This window comes from Schistocerca cancellata, chromosome 1 (assembly GCF_023864275.1).
Source record: "Schistocerca cancellata isolate TAMUIC-IGC-003103 chromosome 1, iqSchCanc2.1, whole genome shotgun sequence".
In the NCBI taxonomy this organism is placed as follows: domain Eukaryota; kingdom Metazoa; phylum Arthropoda; class Insecta; order Orthoptera; family Acrididae; genus Schistocerca; species Schistocerca cancellata.
The window spans coordinates 1,085,105,454-1,085,129,632 of record NC_064626.1 but is presented as its reverse complement, the minus strand read 5'-3'; the positions used below and the strand labels follow the sequence as shown (position 1 = coordinate 1,085,129,632).

The 24,179-nt window shown below is 42.8% G+C and overlaps 1 protein-coding gene across 1 annotated transcript in view; it reads left to right on the top strand.

Moving 5' to 3' along the window:
- The first annotated feature begins 2,964 nt into the window (after positions 1-2,964).
- Positions 2,965-24,179, top strand: part of LOC126091108 (phospholipase B1, membrane-associated-like) — a 169,370-nt gene continuing 148,155 nt past the window's right edge. The window contains exon 1 of the mRNA XM_049907036.1: positions 2,965-2,986. The gene's annotated coding sequence lies outside the window, so the exon portion shown is untranslated. The remainder of the gene's footprint in view (positions 2,987-24,179) is intronic.

The window sequence follows — 24,179 nt, the reverse complement described above, 5'->3', positions numbered from 1 at the left end:
ACAATGCACGGCCACATGTCAGTCAAAAAACCATGGAAGCGATCACAAAACTCGTATGGACAACACTGAAACACTCGCCTTACAGTCCTGACCTGGCTCCATGTGACTATCATCTCTTTGGGAAACTGAAAGACTCTCTTCGTGGAACAAGGTTTGAAGATGATGACTCCCTTGTGCACGCTGCCATACAGTGGCTCCAACAGGTTGGTCCAGAATTTTACCGTGCTGGTATACAGGCGCTGGTTCCAAGATGGCGTAAGGCAGTTGAGAGGGATGGAAATTATATGGAGAAATGAAAATATTGTTCCTAAAGGATGTATCTACACACTGTAAAACTTTCAAACATGTAGAATAAAATATGGATTTTTAAAAAAATAGTGTGCATTTCTTTTGGAGTGACCCTCGTAATACTGCACCACAAATATTTAAATTTATTAACTTGCTGTATGGTATGTTTGTTACTGTGAGACTCAACTCACGTGGGCTGGTGTCCTAAAATGCCATTGATTTGGTATTTGTGAAGGAGACGTCTTACTTAAAACCGATTCTTGTAAGTCGTTTTCATTGTGACCAACAATTGCTTGCTCCTCAGCAAAAGGTGGTGGACTAACATCCATATCGTTAATTTTAAAATGTCTTATTGCCTATACCCAAGATGTGATTAAATCGTCGAGATACACCCTTGGCTAACTCGCTGGTTTATTGAAGCCATATTATGTCTGCTACCTGCTATTTTTATTTGTATTTTGTTATACATATATAAGCCCTGTACAGATCTCATGAAGTAAGATGGAATCCCTCTGTTTCTTAAAGTTTCCCACAGTTTGTTTCCATATATTCCATCAAACGCCATTTAGTAGTCAACGGAGGCAAGAAAAATTGGCAAACTGAATTCACATGGTTTTCTATTAGTTGTGTCATGGCGAAGATACAGTTCGAGCATGATCTGCCTTTTCGAAAACCATGATGGGCATCAGATAATACAGTTTCATCGATTGGCGATAGCTGTTAAAATTCTTGGATGCAATTGATAATGTGGATTAAGAAGGCTTTCTGTGATATAATCACACAATCACCCTTTAAATATACATAGAGATACAAGCGGCAGTGCCTATAACTTTGACTCCCTGTTCCGTCATTGGATGTCTTTTTCCCGGCACGGGTTCGTATTCTCATCTTGTTGCCCAGAATATCTTCTACATTCACTCGAATTTTGTCGATATAATTTTGAAACCTCTGTACAGCCACGCTGCCAGCACGTATTCATAAAATCGAGTATTCTTATTTTTTCAATATTTGCGGCTTATTTTATCATTTCTATATTGATTTTCTCACATTTTGGAAGACTGCAGGGTGTGGCCTGCTCTTGCTAGACGTGATTCCATCTTGTTGTTCGTCCAACATTATTAAGTCTACGTTCCTATCTGGCTCAGACAGGACGATCTGCATATCTTCGACACCCGTACATACATACATTAATCCTAGTTCTATAGATAATGAATACGACACTTCGTAATGATGTGGAAAGTGTCTCTTTAACGTAAGTTTTCTTTACAGAAAATAATTAGTTAATTAATTAAATTTTTTTATTTATTATTATTATTATTATTTTTTAACAGTTACTACTTCATATCTAAGGATTCTACTGAGTAGAATGAGTTGTCATTCAGAAGTTCCTTTAATTTGCTTTTAAATGTTGGTTGACTATCTGTCAGACTTTTATTACTATTTTGCAAATGACCAAAGATTTTTGTGGCAGCATAATTCACCCCCTTCTGAGCCAAAGTGAAATTTAATGCAGAATAGTGAGTATTATCCTTTCTTCTAGTGTTGTAGCTATGCACGTCCAGAGTATCTTATAGTATATGTATTGTAACCAATTATTTTCAGTTGTTGTCTTTATTTGCAAATAGTCCTTAAACCAACATCTTCAACTTTTGTAGCTCTGTCGTTCTCAGTTGCCTATAATATTACGGTATCTTGATAATTTTTACTTTTGGACCGTCTAATAACAACTGAATGAAACATGCATACACAAACAGATCTCAGATACCACAAAAATTAATGCAATAGTGGCCAATAACGTTCGATCTTTGGCATTAACATTGGACAGTTGGCAACACCAACCAAAACAAAACATCGAAACAAGTGTCCAGTTCCTAGTGCTGTGAAGCCAGAGAAACAAAATTTGAAATGGTAGTTATAATAAGAAGAACAACAGCGCAAATAATGGAACAGAGAAACAAGATGTAGAACAACATCCACGAAAGCTGTAAGTAGAACTTCCAATTATTCCCGCATCATAGAAAAGCAAAGTTGTAGTACCGTTTGTAACATTATCTCAAGTGCAAACTGAATAATGTAAACAAAAATATATACATATTCCAGGCCATTGAATATGCCCTGCAAAGAATAAAGACGAAAGGTGTACCGCTCAAAACCTGTGTTTCATTCAGTTGTAATGTAAATAAATGTCGTGTGACTGGGGCGTCCCGTCGGGTAGACCGTTCGTCAGTTGCAAGTCTTTCGATTTGACGCCACTTCGGCGACTTGCGCGTCGACAGGGATGAAATGATGATGACGAGGACAACACAACACCCAGTCCCTGAGCGGAGAAAATCTCCGACACAGTCGGGAAACGAACCCGGGCCCTTAGGATTGACATTCAGTTGCGCTGACCTCTCAGCTACCGGGGGCGGACATTCGGCTGCAATTAGACGACCCAAGAGTAAAAATTATCGACATACCGTAATGTCCTTATCTTCTTTCTGCTTTTCTGAAATGCGGAAATTTTGCTTTTGGAATCCTGTTCCACAGGTTCGCTTACGGAGCCCGCGGAGTACCTGGTCGACAATGAAGGCGGCAGGGCGTTTGCGTCCGGGGAGCCGTGGCATTGCCTGGCCTTGGCATGGAAATCACCAGCGCGCTGGCCACCGCCGTTGCTCTGTCAGTCCCGCGCGCGGCGTCTTCCGGATCGCCCGACGAGGTAAGCTGCTCCAGGACTCTGGTGCCCCGCCGCTCCGGCAGACCACCCCGCGCGTCGCACTGCCCTCTGCAACAATGTCTATCGGCGCAACCACCTGCAGTCACCTATATACAGTTGTCCCGCCATAGGCCATACATTTTGACCCAGCCGGCCGCTGTGGCCGAGCGGTTCTAGGCGCTCCAGTCTAGAACCGCGCGACTGCTCCGGTTGCAGGTTCGAATCCTGCCTCGGGCATGGATGTGTGTGATGTCCTTAGGTTAGTTAGGTTTAAGTAGTTCTAAGTTATAGGCGACTGATGACCTCAGATGTTAAGTCCCATAGTGCGCAGAGCGATTTGAACCATTGTATTTTGACCCAACTTTTGATTATGGGATTAGTTTTTGTCGTATTGCATTTTCTTGAACGACACGACCATACGGCGTTAATCACCTAAAACTTGCACCGCAAATATTGCGAAAATGGAAAGTGCTAGTGATGTGCAGTTTTCTCAGAATGCATTGGTAGCCATGGGCTAAAATTGTTAGCCAATAAACAGATTGTATTAATACTTAGGAAGTGTATTTTTGTGCAAAAATACACTTTTTAAATCTAACAGTGCATATTGACATTAGCAAACAAAAAGTAGGGTAAAGTAGAAAGTCATTGTTGTTTGTTGCAGGATTCTAGTGCGAATCGTTTACGAGATATAATATTTCGAAGTTTGCACACCGACACTTGTTTGTACCACTCGACATGCGTAGTTTTTAGGTACGATATTGTTATGTTTGCTTACAGTGTGCTTATGTGTCCCTTGTGTCCACTGCGACTTGCTGATCTGCGTGTTTCAATTGGAGCTGTAGGTCGTGAGTGGACGATGGGATATATGGTTCAAATGGCTCTGAGTACTATGGGACTTAACATCTTAGGTCATCAGTCCCCTAGAACTTAGAACTACTTAAACCTAACTAATCTAAGGACATCACACACATCCATGCCCGAGGCAGGATTCGAACCTGCGACCGTAGCAGTCCCGCGGTTCCGGACTGAATGGGATATTAAAAGGCAGAAAAAGCCGATATGCTAGTGGTCTATGTAGGGTGTAGGAAGAAAGCAGTTCGTTCTTGTACGGTGTTTATGGCAAGATGTCCTAACAGACGTCAACTACCTCTGCAGTTATTTATCAACCTCTTCAACCAGTTACGTGAAAGTGGTGGTGTAACACCTAGACGACGCGGCAGAAGGAAACAAGTGTCGATAGAAGAGGTGGAAATTAATGTTCTTGCTGTTGTTGCAGTTGATCCGCACGTTAGCTCTGTAATGTTTCTTTCTGATATAAGTTATATGAGGGATTCTATAAAGTTCGTGAAGTTAAATTTCGTAAAGCTATCTTTCATAAAACCTCGTAAGAAAAAAACACAAATAAGCAATACTATATTAGCAGGTTGCCAAATTAAACTTTAAATTCTGATAGAAAACGAGCGCCAGGCTCCCTACAAATAATATCAGATGCGTTAGCGTAATAAAATTTATGCAAAGAGGCACCTGACCTATAATAAATTGTATCACTGAAAATAATCACTTTATGATAAAATAAATCTTGTGGTTTGATGCTAATTAATTTTGATAGTATTTTTAAATAAGTACTTCTGCTCCGGCTTCGTCGTATTTCCTGTGGAAATAAAAAGCTTAAATGCGCACCGTAACGGTGGCCAACTTTCTCAGTCAAAGATGATCACAGCTAGCTCCGCAGCAGCTGCAATAAATGCTACACAAACTCTTGCGTTATAACAAATGTTCCTTAAATGATTACTCTGCACTCCAGATTAGCTTATTATATTTTCGTAACTCTTTTACCCTTCAATTATGTTCTAGTAATTAAACGAGAGCAAGACAAAAGCTATCGCAATACAATCGTACCTTCTGCACTCAAACAATAGCTAAGACACAAGAAAACATAAGAAGACGACTAAGTTCATTGTCTTCCAGTCCTTTTATAATATAACAAAGATTATAGTGTTAAGCTCTTTAGTTTACACATATGATCTTATATGACGGAGAATAATGTCTTTTTTCTATTATTAGAAACGATAAATTATCTATAAAGTTATTTCGTCACTTTGTCCGTATCACAATTAGGCATTAAAGGTCACACAACATTACGCATGTATAGTTCTTTTGTCGTTATGTATATTGTTCATGTCAAATATATGGAAAGGGACACTATAGCTTCCGCGCGATCGCATGAGGAAGTGGCACGAATCAGGCAGGTGACCTATGCATTTTCCATCGTCATAGGTTCTATCCCTATCACATCTCTCTCCACCAAGAGTTGCATGGAATCGGAGAATCGTGTTAATTTCTGTACTTTGGCATTAAGGCAAGGTACTCCAGATGCATCGTGTATCTTGTTTAGTGATGAATCCACATTTACCAATCATGGGATAGTGAATCATTAGCTCATAGGCCCGTTTCTCATAGAAGGAGCACTGAACTCGCACAAATATCGCAGCCTCCGAACAGACCATCTTCTACTGATGCTAGAAGACGTTCTTCTGGATACTAGGAGGAATGTGTAGTACCAACATGATAGCTGTCCCGCCAAAAGTGCACCAGGCACTACAGCGTGTCTTCACGCATTGTTTCAAAATTTTTGGTTCGGAAGCAGAGGACCTGTACCTCGGCCAGCCCGTTTCCCGGATTTGACGCCTGTAGTTTCTGTGGGGAAAACTGAAAGATGCTGTCTCTGAGGACATACTAACAACACCCGCTGATATGCAACGTCGTATTACTGCAGTCTGCTCGGACATCTCCGCTGAACCAGAATGGAAGCATGTACTGCCCCTGCCGGTGGTCATTTTGTACAAAACCTGTGGTGATCAATACTGTCGTTACTGGTCAGAATCCACATAACTAGAGTATGCTCTTATTCTTTATGTGTGCTACCACAGGTATTGTACAAGTGTAGATGTGGAAATTTTTCAGAATAATATCCCGTAAACGATTCGCGTTAGAATCCTATAACAAACACCACTGACATTCTAATTTGCCCTGCTTTTAGTCTGTTAACGGCAATAGGCAAAAAGTGTATGTTTGCACAAAAAATAAAATTTCTAGGTATTATTATAAGCTATTGATTGGCTAACAATATCAGCACCACACTACCGAAACCGCACATCAATAGCACTTTGCATTTCCTCAATACTTGAGAAGCAAGTTGCAGGTGATTCACCCTCTATATCTTCCGAGTGCCTCACATTAAAACGATCACGTTTATCACCAGCAATCTGGCTTAGATATCAATTTCGTCTGAAATATTTTTTTTAGAACAGTTCATGTCGGTCGTGACCAGTGAAGTTGGATAGAGCAGATATTACTGAGAAAATAAACCAATGAAAAATCTGTAGTTATCTTCGGTTGCTCCGCGGATAATACCGCTGCATAAGTTCATTGATACCATTAGAAGAGGAAGATTACGGCTGAAATTCCTGTCGACAACAAGATCCTTTTCGCCACACGCTACAAAGTGGCTAGCGGAGTGCTGATCCTAAGTCCCTGCCGCTGCTTATTTATTCAAACAGTCGCTTATTCAGTCCCACCAAACTGCCTTTGCTAATCATAGAAGTGGTTACCAGCTTTCGAACGTGGAGTTGTACTGTTTAGGTAGGACACACTGATTGGTTGTGAGCTTTTAAGCTCAATACATCCGAAGGATCGAGCGTAAAAAAGTCGGGAAGGTCAAATGTCATCCAAGTATAATGTTACTAAGAAATTAATATAGGAGTCACGTCCGTCTGATACGGATGGGCACTTTCAGGGGATATTATATGAAGTGTGACTCAGTTAGAGAGGAACGCCTGAAAAAAAAAAGAATAAGGGAAAATGCCCCTAACGTGTGCTTTTGAGTGATTTAGCGTTTTATTAGATTGCCTAAAGCTTTACCAAAACAATTATTATCAGAATATGTTTTATGGATTAGTTTATGGTTGCTGCTGTATTAACTTCCTGCAAATGTGGAGCAGGATACCTTGATTACTATTGTAAAAACTTTCACTTAGGACAGACATAGAAAGAAGGATCCTTTATTGAATGACTATATGCTAGCGGAACAAACACTGGTAGCAGTTACTTCTGTAAAATATCTGGGAGTATGCGTGCGGAACGATTTGAAGCGGAATGATCATATAAAATTAATTGTTGGTAAGGCGGGTACCAGGTTGAGATTCATTGGGAGAGTCCTTAGAAAATGTAGTCCATCCACAAAGGAGGTGGCTTACAAAACAATCGTTCGACTTATGCTTTAGTATTGCTCATCAGTGTGGGATCCGTACCAGATCGGGTTGACTGAGGAGATAGAGAAGATCCAAAGAACAGCGGCGCGTTTCGTCACATGGTTATTTGGTAAGCGTGATAGCGTTAAGGAGATGTTTAACAAACTCAAGTCGCAGACTCTGCAAGACAGCCGCTCTGTATCGCGGTGTAGCTTGCTCGCCAGGTTTCGAGAGGTTGCGTTTCTGGATGAGGTATCGAATATATTGCTTCCCCCTACTTATACCTCCTGAGGAGATCACGAATGTAAAATTAGAGAGATTCGAGCGCGCGTGGAGGCTTTCCGGCAGTCGTTCTTCCCGCGAACCATACGCGACTGGAACAGAAAAGGGAGGTAATGACAGTGGCACGTAAAGTGCCCTCCGCCACACACCGTTGGGTGGCTTGCGGAGTATAAATGTAGATGTAGATGTAGGTGCAGGAGATATTGTAGGCACAACACCCATTTGCAAATACCCCAGAGAAAAAATATCTAAATGATATAATTTTCGGTACCTGAAATAACTTCATGCTCATTATTTTCTTCTGTTTCATTCCGTTGTCTGAGATGAAATTTTGATAAAAGCGAAGGTGAAGGGAAGATACCAACTACAACATCGACATTCTGTCACACAGTTTAGCAGCTCTGATGGGCCTCCCATTGAAATAGTTTGATTTCAGATCAGTATCATTTATTTTCTGTGCCTTATCTTTGCCCTTCTTCAGACCTACTGTTGTATGTGAACCGTACATGGACTATATGCCCTCCCTGCAATTTTAGAAGAGATCCTTTCGGAAGTACACGCTTATGCCAGAAAGACTTTGGTTTCTTTTGTTAGCTTTTTTGTTAATGGATTTACACTAAGAAAATCCTCTTTCTGCATTTCCGAAACTGAAGCGAACGGATTGTTTTTCCTTGCACTTCGGATCAGGTTTGCCCATTCGCGAAGGTTGCAAACGTATTTTGTACGTCACTAATTTTTCAATTATGCCAAAATCTGAATCACAAGGCAATCAGGCATTGTATATGTATTCTTCATTATAACGGAATTATCACTTTCCGTGTAAGCCATGTTGGTTCATTAGCCATGTTGGTCGCTTAGCCATGTTGGTCGATTGGCCAATAAATTAGCCTGTCAGAACCCAGGCATCAGAGAGATGTGGGACACCCTCTTCTTCCACTCGGAAGCTTGAGACTATTTTGTGAGGCCTGTTGTCTTCTCCTTTTTAATATGTAAGTGAAGCTATTCCACATTCTGGTAGTCCAATAAACTGACGCCAGACGAACCCAGCTGACATAATACGCATATAGTTCAATTTTCACCAAACTGTTGGATACCTCATTATTTCACTAAGCCCTTCAACCGATGAGACGGAATTTTTGTGGTATTTCGTACTGATTGCCTCTGAAAAGTTAAAAATGCTTACTGGAGACTGTGGAAGAAGCCATAAGTAGCGTCATAACCATTCTACCGGACGTGCTAGTTTCGAAGTTACTTCAGACTCCAAGTTTATGGAGATCGGTCAGTGACATTTTGAAACTATAAGGAAGTCCATCAGGCTGCTCACGTAGCCCAAATGGCAGAGCGCGTCCCAGACACTACAGGTACGTCACTTCGAGTCCCGGTACGCGCATTCAACGTGTGACAAAAGAAACAGAGCGACTGCCTCAAAATGTACGCCGGCCGAAGTGGCCGTGCGGTTAAAGGCGCTGCAGTCTGGAACCGCAAGGCCGCTACGGTCGCGGGTTCGAATCCTGCCTCAGGCATGGATGTTTGTGATGTCCTTAGGTTAGTTAGGTTTAACTAGTTCTAAGTTCTAGGGGACTAATGACCTCAGCAGTTGAGTCCCATAGTGCTCAGAGCCATTTGAACAATTTTTTTCAAAATGTACGCATGAATACAGCTGTAATACCGTTCAATTAACCAACGTGAAATAAGTACAGAATGATATTGTGATGAAGAGGCATCCGATTCGTGGCAGGTTCCTCATGTCTGTTCAAGACCATTACAGAAAACAGTAACACGCAAAGGAATGAATGTATAATGCTTTTAGTTAAGATCGCATCCTTAGGGACGAGTAAAAGAACACGACACTATCTTATCTTGGCCAGCGTGATGAAATTCAGAGGAAGATTACGTACAGTAAAGCACAGATATTCATTTCATCAACGGACCACGCGTGAACGGATTAGTAAAAGATAACACGAAACCAGTTATCTATCATCATAAACGGCGCAAAATCGAGAAATATCAATACACATATAGATCTGAAATATTTTGACGCACTTTCAATTATATAGTTTTCTCTGATATGATAAACAGAAACAGTTTTTGTCACTTATCATTGGAATGGAACCTTGGTATTCCCTCTTCCATAGCAATATTTCAGATTTAAAAAGCGGATGCAAATTTTTCCGATGCCTCGAGGACGCAGGTTTCTTGCTTATCCATCACAATGTATTGATGAATAACGGACTTATATTCTTGCGATCTCCATCGGATGACGGTTTGTACAGACTCATCGGGATTTCGCAGTGTATCAAGTAACTCCGTCATGGATGATCCGAAACTTCCGAACTTTAAAACTATGCACTGGACCAAGGACCCTAATCCAGACTTTTAAAATCACGAAACAAACATTTATCAACAGGCAAAGTGTTTATAAATCATACCTCTCTTTGTAGGAGCATCACTCAAGAAATAAAACGCTCGGAGTTCGTGTTCTAACCCATGCAGACTGCATGGATATATATATATATGCCGTGTAAATTTTAGTGCAGAGTGAAAGATCCGTCCTAGAAACAGATAACTGGCTCTGGCAGACCATTTCAATCAAATACTTCCTCACAGAAGAGCTAGCAAGGTCCGATCAGTTTCGGAGGCAAGAGAAACGTAGTGCCCGATTGAAGTTTCAAAGTGAGATTCACGTGCATATTCAGTTCTTAAGAGCATGTGCGACTAGGCTGGAGAGGTCATGTCTGTGTATCGGTCCGGCAAACATTCCTTTTATCTGACAGGAATTCCAAAGAACCTCGCATAATTTACCAAGCCACACGCGTGTCACGAAAGTACCAGAAAGCTTAATGATGAAATAGGAGAAATTAAGGTGCCTTCAAATAGCACAGGTAATCAATTTGTGTACGTAAAATGTGTGAACAGAAGAGAAAGGCGCCGGCACGGTGCTAGTGTGATTATACATAACACTCTGGTTTGCAGATTAACTGTGTAGACGGAAGTGTCGTATGATGCTTTTACCACTAGTGTGGTTTCTCTCGGTCCACTTTCACAGGAATAAACAGTAACATTTTGTTTCTCTGTAAAGTACCTTTTCATTGGAATCGTAATGAAGTTTCTGCGTTTATTTTTCACAGCTTCTTTGCACTTCATCATGCACTACAACAACCGTTACTTTCGGCTTAGGTTCTCTCACGTGCAAAAATATGGTATTCTAGGTTCTGTTGGGGACATATCGTTTCCTTTTGACGTTTGTGAGTATCGATACATTATGAAAATGTTCTTTGGTGTGTGTGTGTGTGTGTTGGGGTTTATGGGCGCTCAATGTTCTTTGGGAGAGAGTGAACTCGTCGGTACTCAGCGATAAATCGACGAACTATTTCGGCTAGAGTTCAGATAATATCTGAAACTTCATTACAGATAAAGACTGATTGTCAGATTGCATTCCAACACATATCCTTGCTAGTAGTGGAAGTACTGGAGCCTGCCCAAAAGCTTCTAGCTGACATGACTTCTCCCTTGGTATGGATATTGACTGCGAAAGTCAAGTATACTACATCAAGTTGCGGTCTAGCACACTGTTTTAAACTGTAAGAAAGCTTCGTCAGAGCTTGCAGTTTGCTGCAGAGGAAAGAATCAGCCTGACGGTTTGTTGTCGATCAAGCGTAGGAAGAACGGTAGAGTATGGGCAAAGTCGACGCTGTTATTCACTTCTGCCACAAGCTGAATCTTAGTTCCCTAGAGCAGAAACAGAGATTTTTAACATAGTCGTGGAACATATTTGAGATCTATCACTAGAATCAATAATTATGTCATAACATAAATGTTACATAATAACGCAATCCAATGATAACAAACATGATTTTCTTCCAAGGTATAATACGCCTTCTTGAATCAATGTGACTAAAAGAAGGCAGATTAGACATTGTAAGAGTTAGGCGCTGTCGGGGTTGACTAGCACTTGAATGGGTGACCGTTCGGTCTGCCGAGAGCTGTTGGCAAGCGGGTTGCACTCAGCCCTTGTGGGGCCAATTGAGAAGCTACTTGATTGAGAAGTAGCGGCTCCGGTCACGGAAACTGACAATGGCCGGGAGAGCGGTGTGGTGACTGCATGCCGCCGGCCGGAGTGGCCGAGCGGTTCTAGGCGCTTCAGTCTGGAACCGCGCGACCGCTACGGTCGCAGGTTCGAATCCTGCCTCGGGCGTGGATGTGTGTGATATCCTTATGTTAGTTAGGTTTAAGTAGTTCCAAGTTCTAGGGGACTGATGACCTCAAATGTTAAGTCCCATAGTGCTCAGAGCCATTGACTGCATGTCCCTCCATATCCGCATCCAATGACGCCTGTATGCTGAGGATGACACGGCGGTCGGTCAGTACCGTTAGATTCTTTCGACGCATGTTCGGACGGAGAGATAGGGAGAGAGAGAGAGAGAGAGAGAGAGAGAGAGACAGAGAATGCTGTTGTCGAGAGTACAAATTTGGTACAAAGAAATTCTAGCTCAGATGTTGAGAGTATGAAAGCCACGCTAGGATGTGTTTGCGGAAACGAGCCAACCAATACATTCATAACGATCGCTGCACCAGACTATGTGCCGAGGTAAATTCAATATCTATCCACAGCGTCACATGGCGTGACAGTGCAAGCGTCTTTAATGGTGATGTTCTGCCATTTTAAGACCTTCAGTTAGTTTTGGAGTTCTGAAGGTTATTTCCCCCACAACTAAACTCAATCAACAACAACTAAACAGCGTATGGCAGTGTACACGAATTAATCAAATATCATAACACAGATTAGAAAGTTCTTGCAAAGATCTCCCACATTTCCAGGGAGGTGAGATAAGCAATAAAAAATTGGTACACCACGAAGATGACTTGCTACAGACGCGAAATTTAACCGACAAGAAGAAGATGCTGTGATATGCAAATGATTAGCTTTTCAGAGCATTCACACAAGGTTGACGCCGGTGGCGCCACCTACAACGTGCTGACATGAGGAATCTTTCTAACCGATTTCTCATACACAAACAGCAGTTGACCGGCGTAGCCTGGTGAAACGTTGTTGTGATGCCTCGTGCAAGGAGGAGAAATGCGTACCATCACGTTTCCAACTTTGATAAAGGTCGGATTGCAGGTTATCGCGATTGCAGTTTATCGTATCAGGACACTGCTGCTCGCATTGGTCGAGATCCAATTACTGTTAGCAGAATATGGAATCGATGGGTTCAGGAGGGTAATACGGAACGCCGTGCTGGATCCCAACGGCCTCGTATCACTAGCAGTCGAGACGACAGGCATCTTATCCGCATGGCTGTAACGGATTGTGAAGCCACGTCTCGATCCCTGAGTCAACAGATGGGGACGTTTGCAAGACAACCACCTGCACGAACAGTTCGACGACGTTTGCAGCAGTACGGACTATCAGCTCGGAGACCACGGTTGCGGTTACCCTTGACGCTGCATCACAGACAGGGGCGCCTGCGTTGGTGTACTCATCGACGAACCTGGGTGCATGGATGGCAAAACGTCATTTTTTCTGATGAATCCAGGTTCTGTTTACAGCATCATGATGGTCGCATCCGTGTTTGACGACATCGCGGTAAACGCACATTGAAAGCGTGTATTCGTCATCGCCATACTGGCGTATCACCAGGCGTGATGGTATGGGATGCCATTGGTTACACGTCTCGGTCACCTCTTGTTCGCATTGACGGCACTTTGAACAGTGGACGTTACATTTTAGATGTGTTACGACCCGTGGCTCTACCCTTCATTCGATCCCTGCGAAACCCTACATTTCAGCAGGATAATGCACGACCGCATGTTGCAGGACCTGTACGGGCCTTTCTGGATACAGAAAATGTTCGACTACTGCCCTGGGCAGCACATTCTCCAGATATCTCACCAATTGAAAACGTCTGGTCAATGGTGGCCGAGCAACTGGCTCGTCACAATACGCCAGTTACTGCTTTTGATGAACTGTGGTATTGTGTTGAAGCTGCATGGGCAGCTGTACCTGTGCACGCCATCCAAGTTCTGTTTGACTCAATGCCCAGATGTTATCAAGGCCGTTATTACGGCCAGAGGTGGTTGTTCTGGGTACTGATTTCTCAGGATCTATGCACCCGAAATTTGGTGTAAATGTAATCACATGTTAGTTCTAGTATAATATATTTGTCCAATGAATACCCCTTTATCATCTGCATTTCTTCTTGGTGTAGCAATTTTAATGGCCAGTAGTGTAGGAACCTTTACCTTTCGCGGGCAAGTGCTCTGTAATCTGAGCTACCTATGCACGACTCACGACCCGTCCTTACAGATTTTCTTCCGTCAGTACCTCGTCGCCTACCTTCCAAACTTCACAGATGATTTTCTGCGAAGTGCACTTGTCCTCTAATTGCAAAGGTACCGCGTTCGAGTTTACATCCGGCACACAGTCTCAATCTGGCAGAAAGTGTTTCACTTCTACATCTTCGCTGACTTTCCATCCAAGACAATATTATGTGTCCTCTCTACCTTGCAATCGCCAATAGAGTCACACATTTCACTTGATACCTCACACTTTCATATTTTAGATGAGAAGCGTAGATATGGTATTAAGTCAAATGTTTTTCGGAAGGGAGGAAATGTTGTATCACCTTTGATCAATAGCTTTCAGGATGTCATGTGGGACCGAGGAAGGAGGAGATTGGTTCCTTACGTCCCGTTGACGTGTTCATTAGAGTCAAAAAAATGTTCAAATGTGTGTGAAATCTTATGGGACTTAACTGCTAAGGTCATCAGTCCCTAAGCGTACACACTACTGAACCTAAATTATCCTAAGGACAAACACATACACCCATGCCCGAGGGAGGACTCGAACCTCCGTCGGGACCAGCCGCACAGTCATTAGAGTCGGAGCACAAGCTCGGATCAGGAAAGGATGGAGATGAAAGCGGCCGTGCGCTTTCGAAGGAACCATCCCGGAATTTGCTTGAAGCGATGTAGCAACTGTAGTTTAGGATTTCATTATATTTCGAAAACAAACTCTGCTATCGTCACTAGCCTTAATGGATGGAAAACAAGAGCTCTGTTCGCGAAGATGTTTACCGTACCATAAAAATAATTCGGTAATTATTTTCGGGTTGGGCTTAATGTACGTTTTCATTTTCTTGTCTTTTTCGTCAGGTTTCTACCCCGCCAGTACTCTGGAATCAATACAACGCCGAAAAGTAAGAAATGAGATGTTTTGAAACAACTAATGACAAATTTTACCACGTTGAAAAAGTCGTCTAACGAATGTGGAGTTCTGTAACTGCGGATGGCTTTATCTGACGAAACTTCGACATATGATGAAAAACCGATACGGTATAAACAGCGCCAACACTAAGCAAATATTTCGGATATCTCGTTTTCCTTCACCAAGAGACCACACACAGTACACAGGGCAGATGTTGGGCGAAACTGTTACGTGTTTTTTCCCAATGAAATGGAATATACTTATAGGTGTATCTTATATTTTATTTTGATGTGTATATTCGGTATGTAGGCAAGCCCAAGAAAACTTTGTGTGTGGCACATCATTATTGCTCGAGAACTTCATTTGTTCATCTGTTTTCGTACTTTGATTTGCAGCAGATGAACAAATTTTATGGAGAGGAAGTGCACTTACACAGTTTTCTTCAGAGAAGATATTTTCTTCTGTAGCTTAAAAAATAGTCAGTTAAAGGTATATCTATGCAAACGTGAGAAACGTAGCTATGAACGTAGTTTATTTAGTTATTTTCCACAGGGTTACAACACAATTTTTATCACAGAATATTTTTTCCTCTGATGTAGCTGACTTATTTAAACCGGCTCTGAACAAATTAATTTAAATAAAATATCTTTGAGTTTTAGTTAGGGAGTTAGAAACCTCCAAAGATTTAAAGCGTGTGCAAAGTTTTTAAAGTGTATGTTTTTAAAGTGTATGCAACACGCTTTATATACAGTAGCGGGTGTAATGGAACGACATGCACTGTTTTTCTTGGAAATAGCCGTGTGTAGCAAGTTTATTTCAATTTATTGGGGCGTTGTAGAGTTCTCTGACCCACCCTCGCTACTAAGGATGCTAAGAGTGTTTTATTCCAACTTTTTTCCAGCAAATGAACCACATGGATACTATTAAAGTCTAGCGACGTGCGCATCTTTCCGTTCAGTGGAAAGTGTTGATATGACACTTTTAAAATTAATTATTAAGGTGGTTTATTCTAAATACAAACCTCTAGGTTGTGGTTAATCGATTTCTCCACGGTGCCCTCTCTTCCAGGAGTGCTAGGAATGTTCGAGAGTTTTGTGAGGTATTCAGAAAGTAGGAGAGAGGTATTGTCAGAAAAGAATCTGATTTTTGTTTGGATTGTTTCGGGGAAGAAACCAAACAGCGAGGTCATCGGTCTCATCGAATTAGGGAAGGATGGGGAAGGAAGTCGGCCGTGCCCTTTCAAAGGAACCATCCCAGCATTTGCCTGGAGCGATTTACGGAAATCACGGAAAACATAAATCAGGATGGCCGGACGTGGGATTGAACCGTCGTCCTCCCGAATGCGAGACCAGTGTGCTACCACTGCGCCACCTCGCTCGGTGGAGGAATCGGAGTAGTGTTCAGTAAGGACTTCAGCGACTGTTAAAAACTTTTTTCATATACATGGTCGGTTTCGCAAACTATACTTGCATCATCAGATATTTACAGCCAATCCATATAAACTATCTGTTTAAAAGCCGGGAGAAGTACATTCCCCGACAATCTCGTTAAGTTATTTGACATTTACGAGATAAAAATTTAAGAATTTCTAACAAGCAAATTTCAAACATTTTAATGAGAATTTTGGGGAATGTGCTTATTTCGGCTTAAAGACAGATCACTTTTGTGGACTGACTATAAACACCCGATGAAGCAAGTCCGGTTTGCAAAACGGATCCTGTCTTTGAATAAAGATTTTTAATAGTCACCGTGGTCCTTCTTATTCAACATGGAATATTTGGACTGTGGATACCGTAAGCACAAAATGTTATGTTCAGTCTGAGCTGTACCTGGAAACCTCAGTCGTTAAGAGTATTATCCACAAAGGAGAAGTTCTGGGTTTGGGTCCGCGTCTAACATGCTGCTTTTTTCAGCCACATAATTTAAGTGCGGGAATCCCTTTCCAGGCTCACAATGACAACCGTGAGAGTTCATTCAATACTTGCCCTTGGGTGAGCGAGATTACAGCAGCTGTAAACAACCACAACGTGAGTGGGAAGGAAGAACTCGTGTTAATGTCAGCCACCAATGTGCATCCTCGATAAGTTCACTATGTTCATCTTAATCAGCAAATAATAGGTATCCTCGGTAGCTTACGTGTCTTTATAACACTAGAGACGACTGCAGAGAAGAAGACACAGTTCACAATACTGACAGTTTTAATTAAATCTGATTTATTTCTCAAAATTTCTTTGTTCAGCTCAACATAAATCTTGTCTCTTGATTTTCCGTTCTTGTTGTTTCCTCTCATTGAACATTCTGTGTATTACTCATCTTTCCCTACAACAGATACTGTATCTGTGTACATGAAGGGTACAGGGTGCGCCCATCTGCAGGTGGTCGCTCATGTCGGCACCAATGATAGGTGTCGCTATGGATCGGAGGATATCATCTCTGGCTTCCGGCGGCTATGTGATTTGGTGAAGACTACCAGTCTCGCTAGCGGGATGAAAGCAGAGCTCACCATCTGCAGCATCGTCGACAGGGCTGACTGTGGACCTTTGGTACAGAGCCGAGTGAAGGATCTGAATCAGAGGCTGAGACGGTTCTGCGACCGTGTGGGCTGCAGATTCCTCGACTTGCGCCATAGGGTGGTGGGGTTTCGGGTTCCGCTGGATAGGTCATGAGTCCACTACACGCAACAAGCGGCTACACGGGTAGCAAGGGTTGTGTGGCGTGGAGTGGGCGGATTTTTAGGTTAGATGGCCTCGGGCAAGTACAGAAAGGGCAACAGCCTCAAAGGGTGCGAGGCAAAGTCAGGAGATGCGGGGACCAAGCAGCAATCGGTATTGTAATTGTAAACTGTCGAAGCTGCGTTGGTAAAGAGCCGGAACTTCAAGCTCTGATAGAAAGCACTGAAGCTGAAATCGTTATAGGTACGGAAAGCTGGCTAAAGCTAGAGATAAATTCTGCCGAAATTTTTACAAAGGCACAGACGGTGTTTAGAAAGGATAGATAGCATGCAACCGGTGGTGGGGTATTTGTCGCTGATAGTAGTAGTTTATCCTGTAGTGAAATAGAAGTGGATAGTTCTTGTGAATTATTATGGGTGGAGGTTATACTCAACAATCGAGCTAGGTTAATAATTGGTTCCTTTTACCGACCTGCCGGCTCAGAAGCATTAGTGGCAGAACAACTGAGAGAAAATCTGGAATACCTTTCACATAAATTTCCTCAGCATGTTATAGTCTTAGGTGGAGATTTCAATTTACCAGATATAGACTGGGACACTCAGTTGGTTAGGACGGGTGGTAGGGACAGAGCATCGACTGACACTATACTGCGTGCAGTATCTGAAAATTACCTTGAGCAATTAAACAGTGAACCGACTCATGGAGATAACATCTTCGACCTATTGATAACTACCAGACCCGAAATTTTCGACTTTGTAAGCGCAGAACAGGGAATCAGTGATCATAAGGCCGTTGCAGCATCCCTGAATATGGAAGTAAATAGGAATATAAAAAAAGGGTGGAAGGTTTATCTGTTTAGCAACAGTAATAGGAGGCAGATTTCAGACTACCTAACAGATCAAAACAGAAAATTTCTGTTCCGACACTGACAATGGTGAGTGTTTATGGAAGAAGTTCAAACCAATCGTAAAATGTGTTTTAGACAGGCACGTGCCGAGTAAAACTGTGAAGGACGGGAAAAACCCACCGTGGTTCAACAACAAAGTTAGGAAACTACTGCGAAAGCAAAGAGAGCTTCACTGCAAATTTAAACGCAGCCAAAACCTCTCAGACAAACAGAAGCTAAACGATGTCAAAGTGCGTAAGGAGGGCTATGCGTGAAGCGTTCAGTGAATTCGAAAAAAAACTTCTATGTACCGACTTGACAGAATATCCTAAGAAGTTCTGGCCTTACGTTAAATCAGTAAGTGGATCGAAACAGCATATCCAGACACTCTGGGATGATAACGGCATTGAAACAGATGATGACACGCATAAAGCTGAATTACTAAACACCTTTTTCCAAAGCTGTTTCACAAAGGAAGACCGCACTGCAGTTCCTTCTCTAAATCCTCGCACGAGGTAAAATGGCTGATATCAAAATAAGTGTCCAAGGAATAGAAAAGCAACTCAAATCTCTCAACAGAGGGAAGTCCGCCGGACCTGACGGGATACCAATTCGATTCTACACAGAGTACGCGAAAGAACTTGCCCCCCTGCTAACAGTCGTGTACCCCAAGTCTCTAGAAGAACGGAAGATTCCAAATGATTGGAAAAGAGCACAGGTAGTTCCAGTTTCCAAGAAGGGTCGTCGAGCAGATGCGCAAAACTACAGACCTATATCCCTGACATCGATCTGTTGTAGAATTTTAGAACATGATTTTTGCCCGCGTATCATGCCATTTCTGGAAACTCAGAATCTACTCTGTAGGAATCAACATGGGTTCCGGAAACAGCGATCGTGTGAGACCCAGCTCGCTTTATTTGTTCATGAGACCCAGAAAATATTAGATACAGGCTCCCAGGTGGATGCCATTTTCCTTGTCTTCCGGAAGGCGTTCGATACAGTTCCGCACTGTCGCCTGATAAACAAAGTAAGAGCCTACGGAATATCAGACCAGCTGTGTGGCTGGATTGAAGAGTTTTTAGCAAACAGAACACAGCATGTTTTTCTCAATGGCGAGACGTCTACAGACGTTAAAGTAACCTCTGGCGTGCCACAGGGGAGTGTTATGGGACCATTGCTTTTCACAATATATTAAAATGACCTAGTAGATAGTGTCGGAAGTTCTATGCGGCTTTTCGCGGATGATGCTGTAGTATAAAGAGAAGTTGCAGCATTAGAAAATTGCAGCGAAATGCAGCAAGATCTGCAGCGGATAGGTACTTGGTGCAGGGAGTAGCAACTGACCCTTAACATAGACAAATGTAATGTATTGCGAATACATAGAAAGAAAGATCCTTTATTGTATGGTTATATGATAGCGGAACAAACACTGGTAGCAGTTACTTCTGTAAAATATCTGGGAGTATGCGTACGGAACGATTTGAAGTGGAATGATCATATAAAGTTAATTGTTGGTAAGGCGGGAGCTATGTTGAGATTCATTGGGAGAGTCCTTAGAAAATGTAGTCCATCAACAAAGGAGGTGGCTTACAAAACACTCGTTCGACCTATACTTGAGTATTGCTCATCAGTGTGGGATCCACAACAGATCGGGTTGACAGAGGAGATAGAGAAGATCCAAAGAAGAGCGGCGCGTTTCGTCACAGGGTTATTTGGTAACCATGATAGCGTTACGGAGACGTTTAGCAAACTCAAGTGGCAGACTCTGCAAGAGAGGCGCTCTGCATCGCGGTGTAGCTTGCTGCCCAGGTTTCGAGAGGTTGCGTTTCTGGATGAGGTATCGAATATATTGCTTCCCCCTACTTATACCTCCCGAGGAGATCACGAATGTAAAATTAGAGAGATTCGAGGGCACACGGAGGCTTTCCGGCAGTCGTTGTTCCCGCGAACCATACGCGACGGGAACAGGAAAGGGAGGTGATGGTGGAACAGGGAAGGGAGGTAATGACAGTGGCGCGTAAAGTGCCCTCCGCGACACACCTTTGGATGGCTTGCGGAGTATAAATATAGATGTAGATGTAGATCTGTCTTTCTGTGATCTTCAGACAACTTGCGCCATTTTACGCTGTCCGACAGGCCGACAGTTCCGAGAAATGCGTCTCGATGCCTAAAGCATCATGAAAAGAAGCAGAAATGCGAGCAGTGTGAAGTATAACATCAGGATTGGTGATCACGAAGTAGCTGAAGTCTAGGAATCCTGCTACCTAGGCAGCAAAATAACCTATGACGAACAGAGCAAGGTGGACTTAGAAACCAGATTAGCACTAGCAAAAAAGGCATTCCTGGCCAAGAGAAGTCTGCCAGTATCAAACATAGGCCTTAATTTGGAAATTTCTGAGAATGTGCGCTTTGAGCACAGCATTGCTGTAGGAAAAACGCAACAGAAGAAAATCCAAGCATAAGAGATGTCTACAGAAGAATATTGGAATGTTGAAAATTAGGTGGACTGATAAGATAAGGTATGAGGAGGTTTTCTGCAGAATTGGATAAAAACGGAATAATGGAAAAGGAGGATAGGATGATAGGATATCTTTAGGTCATCGGGGAATAGCTTCCTTGGTACTAAGGGCACTGTAGAGGGTAAAAACTGTAGCGTAAGACAGACATTGGAATATGTTGACCTAATAATTTAGGAGCCGGCCGGTGTGGCCGAGCGGTTCTAGGCGCTTCAGTCTGGAACCGCGCTTCCGCTGCGGTCGCAAGTTCGAATCCTGCCTCGGGCATGGATGTGTGTGATGTCCTTAGGTTAGTTAGGTTTAAGTAGTTCTAAATTCTAGGGGACTGATGACCTCATATGTTAAGTCCCATAGTGCTCAGAGCCATTTGAAACATTTTTATAATTTAGAACATAGTTTGCAAGAGCTACTTCGAGATGAAAAGGTTGGCACAAGGGAGGAATTCGTGGAGGGCAGCATCAAACCAGTCAGAAGACTGATGACAAAAAAAAAGTATTTGGACTAGAGTTTGTAGTAAAGAAATAATACGCCCGGTCGGTTAGCCGTGCAGTCTAACGCACGGCTTTCCGGATTGGGAAGGAGTGCCTGGTCCCCGGCACGAATCCGCCCGGCGGACTTGTGTCGAGGTCCCGTGAGCCGGCCAGTCTGTGGATGGTTTTTAGGCGGTTTTCCATCTGCCTCTGCAAATGCGGACTGGTTCCCCTTATTCCGCCTCAGCTACACTATGTCGGCGATTGGGCGATTGCTGCGCAAACAAGTTCTCCACGTACGCGTACACCACCATTACTCTACCACCCACTCGTCTGACGTTCCCGGTGAGGGGGGGTGGGGGGGCAACCGCACAATAACCCTGAAAGAGTGGTTCGGTGTGGGGCGGCGGAAGGGTGAAGTGGACTGCGGTAGTCATAGTGGGGTTGTGGACCACTGCGGCTGCGGTGGGGACGGAGGCTCCCCGTCGGTTCTAACATAAAATACAATACAGTACAATGCAAATAAATAATAAATTAAAACGTCATGTCCGATGTGCCAGTTTTACTGCATGAACAGAAAAAAATGTAGTAAGCGATACACTTTTTTCATTATTTTGTGCGGGATGTCAGCAAGAAAAAGTTTGTTAAAGGTTTCAAATTGACTGTAAAGTTTGCTACAAGAAGTTAAGTGCTATCACTCTCAAATACGAGACACATAAAATCTTACTATTAGCGTGTTGTGGTCTTACCTTCTTTCCCACCCCTTCCCTTTCCCCTTTGATAAGTATGTGGTTCTTGCCCTCACAGCGATGCCTTCCGGACAGTAAGTGCTATGGGTGACTAGTCTGGTTGAAATATATTCAACAGTTTTGGAGGCATGTAGATCGTTCTTACATATATCCACTTTTATATTGTAAGGGTCGATCAAAAACATTCTGTTCGGAAGCCGTACAGTCCAGAATCGGTATTCCAATCAGGCAAAATCGCCTTAAGCATTGAGGCAATCATCCCACGGCCGCACCAGCTTGAAGATACCCGTTTGGTAAAACACCGTCTCTTGGTGCGTGAAGAAGGCGGCAACTGTCTGCTGTACATCCTCGTCTGACATAAGTAGTCGACACTTCAAAGCCTTTTTTAAGGGACCGAAGGTGTGATAATCGCATAGGAGACATCGGGACTACAGAGCTGGTGCTCGGGTCTCTCCCACTTGAGGTGTCGTAATGGGTGGGGAAGACCTCCGAGATCGACTGGCGTTTCGTGTCGAATCGCTAACGATACGGAACTTGGCGCTCCATTTCACAACAGTCGTTTTCGACATACGTGCTGCCCGATACGCACTCTTCATTCTCCAATGAGTGTCTATCGGTGTTTGTCCTTCGGCGACCAAGAAAAGCAGCACATTGGTCCTGTTTGGACGCATTTGACAATAATATCGTCAGAGTTCATGTGTTCGTATTTATGGCACGTCGGCAAGTTAGGAACGCGCTTGCCTACATGTCGGTGCTTATGGCATTCCTATGAGATGTTGTCGATGTGTGAGATTCTGTTTCATTTTCTTGACTTTGCTGCAATATATAAGGAAACACGCGATTTTTAGTCGGTTGTCGATCTTTTTGTGAAGTTTGTGGCGAAATTTAGAGGAATTTGTACCTACAGTTTCCTTTGTGATCGATTTGTGCAGACTCACACACACTAAACATCACACACAACTTGTTGTACGTTTTTAAACATCGGAAACATTTTACATAAACAAAACAGTGACACAGATGTTCTTACAAGTAGTCAACAGAGATGACATTATAGGTCTTCCACAGAATATGATATGCTTTTGTACAGAGGTTATTTATCTTAACAAATTTGATCATAATTTACTTATGTCTATTTTACAGTTGTGCTTATTTCTATGTGTTACTATTTTTATTTAAGTATACTATCGAAACAAATGAAGAAATTCACTGATTCACTTTCAAGTTTTTCGTTAAATTATTTTATCTTCATAATTTGTGTGATGTGAGTATATCTACAGTTCTTTTAGCAAATCCATTTTATGTCTTTTATTTAGTCGGTGGAGTACTTTGACATTTTGCTCTATTTTTCCAAATGGGTGTCCTGTATTCTGTACATGTGTTGCTATGGCTGATGTAGTGTGTCTGTTGTGTGCGTAGGCTTTTATGTGCTCTGTCACATTTCGAAATTTGCTTTAGGCAACATAGGGAAATCACGGAAACTCTAAATCCGGAAAGTCGCCAGGGATTTCAACCAACATCTTACCCATCGCGAGTACACTGATCGAAACAGTGAGCCATCTCGTTCGGTAAAGAGTGATCCGATTATCTAGTCAAAACCGAGATGCGACCGCCAAAATCCTCCTGCGCTACCCGGAACACAGAAATTTGTGGCAATTACTTTGGGAAAAAGTTTCACTAGCACAACACAGGGAATCGCTGCTGCCCTTCACGGGCTTCTGAGCGCAGAACAGCGCCCGGGACAGACGTAACGGCTGCAAGCGTAACCTTAAACCGCGAGGAGAGCTACCGTGACTTGCACCTAGGCTCAAAGTACGAAGAGGTGTGTTGAAAACTTCTGCGAGAATCCTTAAGCGACATCTATCGGCTCCTGCTTAACGTTAAAGAGCGGTATTATCAAGGTGAGTCCCAGCTCTGGGATTATTATTGTGGCTCGTGATGCGATGACCGAGCAGGATCTCATGGTAAGCGCTCAGCAGCAGACATCAAATACACTACTGGCCATTAAAATTGCTACACCACGCAGATGACGTGTTACAGACGTGAAATTTAACCGACAGGAAGAAGATGCTGTGACATGTATATGATTAGCTTTTCAGATCATTCACGCAAGATTGGCGCCGGTGGCGACATCTACAACGTGATGACATGAGGAAAGTTTCTCATA